This window comes from Nycticebus coucang, chromosome 20, assembly GCF_027406575.1.
Source record: "Nycticebus coucang isolate mNycCou1 chromosome 20, mNycCou1.pri, whole genome shotgun sequence".
NCBI classification, from domain to species: Eukaryota; Metazoa; Chordata; class Mammalia; order Primates; family Lorisidae; genus Nycticebus; species Nycticebus coucang.
In genome coordinates this window covers 8,402,636-8,409,683 of record NC_069799.1, presented here as the reverse complement: position 1 = coordinate 8,409,683, position 7,048 = coordinate 8,402,636, and the positions used below count along the sequence as shown (strand labels likewise).

At 36.1% G+C, this 7,048-nt stretch overlaps 1 non-coding gene across 1 annotated transcript; it reads right to left on the bottom strand.

The window, feature by feature from the left end:
* Positions 1-2,534: 2,534 nt before the first annotated feature.
* Positions 2,535-2,641, bottom strand: LOC128573271 (U6 spliceosomal RNA). Its single transcript, XR_008376414.1, has one exon. It is a non-coding gene; the product is annotated as a U6 spliceosomal RNA (small nuclear RNA).
* Positions 2,642-7,048: the final 4,407 nt, after the last annotated feature.

Here is a 7,048-nt window from a genome sequence, read left to right as displayed (position 1 = left end):
TATTTTTGCAACTGATTCTCTTTATCCCAGGTAAATTTTTTTTGCTTAAACTCTAGTTTTTTTCCATAATAGATTAAATGATGATAGCACATTTAAAACCAGATAGCCTAAATTTATAATCAGTAAATTTATGATTGCCTCAAAAATTGTTGAGAAGCCCAAGAATGAGATTAGAGAAAAGCACAAAGTCAAGGATGATTTGATAACTAATATAGATTTCTATTGCCTATTTTTAATAGTCTTATGAAAGCATCCTCTAAATATTCTTATATGTTTTTTTTTTAGCTCAAAACTATGCTGTTAAGTGACGTTGTTCATTTTTATTACCATACAAGAGTTCACTGGAGTGCAATGTATGCTAGTTTTTAGTTTTTTACTACTGCTAATGAAACTTCTATGAACTACTTGAATCTTTATTTTGGTTCAATATGCAGGAGTTTCTCAAGGACAAATACACAGGAGTGTAATTTCAGGGTCATAGGATATGCACATTACTAGACGTAATGTGCCCATTTATCTTCCACTACAAACATACGGTAGCTCTCATTGTATCCTCAACACACCATTTTTTTTTTTTTAGAGGGGAGAATCATTTTTTGTCCATTATCCAAAAGCTTGTGAACACACTACCACATTTCTTCACCTGCCTATTCCGTGAAATCATCCTTGGGGACTTCAAAATCCTTGTTCGTATTTTGCTATTTTATTAGGGGAAAGGTTCTTGGCTTCCTCATGTTCAGAGACCAGCCCCTCTAACACAGGTTACTCATTTACTGGCCACACCTTGAATATTATCACTGCTTGCAATTTCTCCATTTCAAATTTCTTGAATAGTAAAAAGCTTTGTTGGGATTTAGGGTGAAAATAATTACATTCTGTTTCCATACAAGTTCAGAATCAGGAAGTATGTAATTGTCTAAGAGAGATGAAGCTATGTCATTGTTGCTACTAGTTTGGAAAATAAAGCTTGGGCTGAGATATAATTTCTTTTTTGTTTTTTTAACAGCTTTTACCTATGAATTAAAATCTACCTACTCAGAAATGAAGCTTTCCCAAGTAGAGAAAAGAACAATGCCTGTTTCCTGTTGACAGACTGAAGTACAGCCCCCCCACCAGGGGCTGAGCCATAAAAGCTCCATTCGATCCTACAATCCCATTACCGGGCATCTACCCAGAAGAAAAAAATTGTTTTATCGTAAGGACATTTTCACTAGACTGTTTATTGCAGCTCAATTTACAATTGCCAAATTGTGGAAACAATCTAAATGCCCTCCAATCCAGGATTGGATTAATAAACTGTGGTGTATGTATACCAAGGAATACTTACTATTCAGCTACTAAAAAAGATGGTGACTTTACATCTTCTTTGGTAATTTGGATGAAGCTGAAATATATTCTTCTTAGTAAAGCATTCATAAGGATGAAGCAGCAAGAATCCAATTACTCAATTCTGATATTCTGATATGAGGACAATTGATGCTAGTACATGGTGATGGGTGGGGTTAGGGTTAGAGAGAGGGGTGTGTGAAGTCACAGTGTGTGACACACCTCTTGGGGATAGGACACCATTATTAGAGGGACTTTACCCAGCAAATGCAAGCAGTGCATCCTGGTTCTTCGTACCCTCATGATTTCCCAACAATAAAAAAAAAAAGAAAAAGAAAGAAAAGAGCGCTTTCCTGATATTGCCACCAAGTAAGCTACAGCTCTTCCTTTGAGAGAGGAATAAAATCTGTTCCTTCTACAATTTTCCCTTCTGTGAACACAGTTGCTTCTATTCTTGAAAAATATGAGGGATAAGCATGCCCTTAAAACAACAAGTTCTTTATCTTTAAGTTCATCACTTGTCACTATTAGAAGACCTATTCTCCATCTTTATGTAATCACCATCTTTCTCTCACTCCGTTGTTCTCCTCCAAGTGATTGCACCTCATCTGGCTTCACTTGTTCTTCAACCCAGGCTGTACCTTACAGATTCTCTGCTGAGTCATCACCGGACACCACCTAAGAAGTTTTCTTCCTTAACTTACTTTGCCAATCCCTACCTCTGAATCACCCTGCACTTTTGCTTTTTCTATTCTCTTTCCTGGGCTTCTGAATATTTTTTGAGATAGTCATAAGTTTACTTATTATAAATTCAGGATGTCTGATTTTAAATCTACTTTTATAATTTAATCCAATTACGGATTAATTTATAACAAATATTTTAAAAATTTAACCAAATTATTCTTTTGTACATTTATCAGTTGTTTTAACTCTGCTACCTTTACTGTGTTCCAAACCACCACGACTACTCTTCAGATGGCCTTTCTCTCACCTAAATAACCTCAGCACTGAAATTATTCTCTTTTCTGATTTTGCCTTCTGTCACAGTCACTTTTAGTCTTGTTATCTCTCTTCTATTTGATTATAAATCCCTTTTGTATATTAAGCTTGTAATCTCCACTCTTGTGTTTCCTATTTCCTAACATAGTAGTGGGCCCATAAATTAATCTTTGATTTTTATTATTATTTTTTTTATTTATTTTCAAAATAAAAATATGGAACGCTTCACGAATTTGCGTGTCATCCTTGCGCAGGGGCCATGCTAATCTTCTCTGTATCGTTCCAATTTTAGTGTATGTGCTGCCGAAGCGAGCACAATCTTTGATTTTTAAATAAAACACTGAGTAAAGGAAATAGCATGTGAGCTCCAGAGGTTTTATAGACTAATGAGAGGATATAGGGTAGTACTCATCATGTACAAGGTCGGACAATTAAGTTTGTGAACTCATCCTACATACCTCATTGTTGAATATCACCACTATCACCAGATGGCCAAGGGAGCACTTAGAAGTAGGTATGAAGTGTACATAAGTATACATGAGCAAATCCCAATAGCAACTTCACCACATGTTAATTCAGCTGCTGTTTTCCATATTTTACAAACAGTATATATTCAGCTTAATATAAACATTGGTTTCTTTGCTTTGCATTGCCTTACTTTCTGTCCTTATTCCCTCAACATGTACAGAATAGCAAGTCTTGGCTTAATGTCTATAGATGTTTACCAATGCTATAATAATGTTATAGTTTTGTTATGACAATAAACTGCTGAACCTTAAGTGATTTTCTTTGCTTTTCTGGGGAAATATATGAAAGTGTCAGATAGATGATACCTGCTCACCTGCTAGGAAACTTTGGACAATGGATACAATTCACATATATATAAGAAAACATGTTTTCTTCTTATTTACAAGAAGCAATGAATCTACTTAACCAAGAAATGCCTCCATTTAAGTCAACAAATAATTAGGACTAAAATTAAAAAATAAATGTGAGTTAAGTCAGCTTACCAAGAGTTATTTCTTATTTTTGAACATATGAAGACATCCAAATCTTGACTGAACTTTAAATGTGTTAGCCAGATAACTGTTATGCAGTGTTACATAGACATTTCCTGTGATCATTGCCTCCTGAATCATTCTTCCTTCCACTATTTGATGTGAAGTGGATTGGGCTGCCAGTCATTCCTGAATGCTAATTTTGCCTCTGCTGTAAATTGGGCATGTGGTTTAGTGTCATATATTTTACCCTTTGATTCCTCAAAAAAAGAGGTATAAATAATTTAAATGTATTTCTTCCCATATTCTTATCAAAAATATAACACAGGGAAATGTAGAGACTCTGAAAGTTCTATTGTGTTCTGTAATATAACCACTCTTTTGGCAATAGGGACTATATAGATTCAAGATAGCATATTCGTAATGGGAAGAAGTAGAAATATGTATTTCCAAGGCTTGGTCTACAGCTTCAGATAAATTCCCATTTTCCTCACACCCTTTCTAAAGTCTTAACTTTTTTTTTTTTTACTGTAATGTTTGACAAATTGGGATCAACAAGATGGACCTGTAGCTACTTTTCAGAAAGCTATTTACTCTGAATTGTTAAATCTGACAAATGATGGAGCACATTACAGAGGCTCAGCTGCTCAGCACAAAAGGAACATTACCATTCCACAGAATAAGTTGCTCTGACTACACATAAATATTAGTCTTGTAGTTAAATTCATATAAAATACAGTCCTAATGGCAAATCTACGCTCATTGGTATCTCATAAACATTAAGAGAATTATAGATGATTTGTCCTTTGAGAAGCTTTCTTAAGTACAATACTTAACCAAATCAGCATTAAAACAGATTTATTTACAAATACCAAATTCAAATCAAGTGTCATAAAAAGAAAAGGATTTCATGAGAAACTCGCTGAAGAGGTCATTTCAATTACAAATTCTAACTCTTACAGTAGTGACTGGACCTTATATCCTTCCTTCTCTATTCTTTGTCTCTGATTCAACCAAAAATAAGTTCTGGATTTTTTTGTTTTTAGAAGCTAAGCTGTTATATATCAAAAATTCAAATCAAATAGGTCATTCCAGCTATTTTTTCTGTCTATTATACCTATTCCAGAGGGACAGAATACGAAATGCAGGGAAGTAGCCAGAGAGCACAGGAGCAGGGAACCAGGGAGAGGCCAGCTGTCTCAGGGTTCAGGGCCAGCTTCCATCTGCCAGGAAGACACACGTGCGGATCAACCTGAATGGTCCCACTGAGGAGAGTGGGGTCACCCCCTGTTCTTATGTGCTAAGATTCCACAACAGCCTACATACTCAGATCCTGGGTAAGTAGTTGGGTCAGATGGGAGAGGCGACTTCAAGTGTGACGCAGAAAAGGGACACAGATCCTATTTTTTAGTCCCATTTGAGTGAGTTTCTTAAGACAAAAAAAAAAAAGTGATGCATTAAATAGTGACTTAAATAAAAGGAGTATGTTATGCAAGTCAACTATGTTAATGAATGAAGAGTGTAAGGAAGCAAACAATTTTTAAATTTGAATTTAGATTTGAGTACCAGTTACAACTCTCTTCTTTAGAAGTTGTGTGATGTTGGAAAATTTACTTAGCCTCCCAAGCTCTGTTTTCCCCTCCTTTAAAGAAAATAACAATACCAGAATCTCGGCATTGTTGTGAGTTACTAATGAACTGTTTATTATGTAAAAAGCATTCAAAATACAACTAAAAAATCCTGTTAACTAAACTGATATAAGTAGTAGAATTGAAGTAGAAGTAATAATAATTTTCCAATACCAAAGTATAAGACTATGTCTCTCTTTTGTTGTTTGTTCATTTTTTTCATCATTTCTTCATTTGTTTATCATTCATTCATTAACTGAGCTAAGCTAAGTGCTAGGAACATGAAAGCAAATAAAGATAAGGTTGTTATCTGTGAGCATTAATTGTCCTGTGCTAGAGACAAACCTGCCCCTCTTCCTGGCACTCTTTATACTAGGATCGCACAGGCAGTGGGATCACAAAGCATTGGTTCCTGCTGGTGAGAGGGAGGGAGTTGGGAAAAACGTCATAAAGAAGGAGAATACTTATACTAAATCTTCAAAAATAGAGAGGCATGAACTCAATAGAAGAGATGGAAACATATTTCAGATGATGTGGTGGGAACTCCATAATCATGATGACAGTGTGTCTGCAAACATGGGAGACATAGAAGGAGCAACAAAAGCCAAGGGAACCTGGTGATAGCAGCAAAGAGGGAAGAAGCAGAAGCCTGTCATTTTTCAGTCGCTGCAGTGTGCCTTATACAAGAGAAACCGAGACTGGGGCCGGCGTCCCTGACATTTCCCTGGTAGGTTTCACACTATGGTTAGCTATATGACATTAGAATACATTCGATTGCTGTAAATCTCTGCTTCCTTATCTATGATTAAGCTAAAAGGCCTGCCTTCCAGAGTGATTGTGATCATTAACTAGATACTACCCATGAAGGATTTGTCTAACAGAAAGGGTTCAAAATGACTACAACATGCTGCCATCACGGGAAGAGCAACAGGCTATGACTCAAATGGTTGGCAGGGAAGAAGGCAGCCGTGAACCACCCACGCTCAGGAATAGGAGGGGAAAGAACAAGGCTGCCACGGGGGCTCTGCAGGCAGGGATGTGGGAGAGGAGAAAGGGTGCAGAATTAAAATTATGATGTTCATGGCAGAGTTGGCTACATCAGTTGCAGGGCTCGATGAAAAATAAAAATGTGGGTCAGTCCCTTGTTCAAAAAGCAGGGGGAAAGGGCCATTACAGATACTAACAAATAAAGATCTTATCTTTACAACTATTTTATTGCTTATGTAACATTATGGGGTAATAGCAGTGCATGAATAACAACATAAACATACAAATAGCAAAAATGTATTCAGATTTCATAATTTTATGTAATGTAATAACTATAAGACTTTAAAAATGTATCTTCATTTATCATAACATTTTTCTGGCTTGTTTTTCTGCAAATTCTTTTGTTAAACCATCAAAATATTATCATTTTCACTTTCAACTGACATAAGTTAAGCCTATCTCAGTGTTCTTGGCAAATGTATGATTACAAATGATATTTGATGATTTTTAAGTTTGAGAAAATTCTTTCTGTCAAGGCAACCACTATTGGAGCTGTTCAGAGTATTTTACAGGTTGCGACAATCTTTGAGCTAAATCTCTGATATTATTATTATTATTATTATTATTATTATTTTAAGAAACAGAGTCTCACTTTGTTGCCCTCGGTAGAGTGCTGTGACATCACAGTTCACAGCAACCTCCAGCTCTTGGGCTTAGGTGATTCTCTCGACTCAGCCTCCGAGTAGCTGGGACTACAGGCACCTGCCACAACGCCCAGGTATTTTTCTTTGTGTTGCAGTTTGGCTGGGGCCAGATTTGAACCCGCCACCCTTGGTATATGGGGCCAGCGCCCTACTCACTGAGCCACAGGTGCCGCCCATCTGATATTATTTTGCTATACAAATTTTACTGCATTTAGAGTTAATGACTTACATGGGACATTTTTTTCCCCCCAAAATTTAAATCTTCATACAAACACTTCTGTGTACCTCTGAATTTAATTTTATGTGTAAATTTATACAAAGGCTTTATGAAGTTTTCTCTGACATTTCTTATAACTTAGTAGGCCAAAAGAGGCTTCATAATTTCCACATTATTCAAAACACTTAT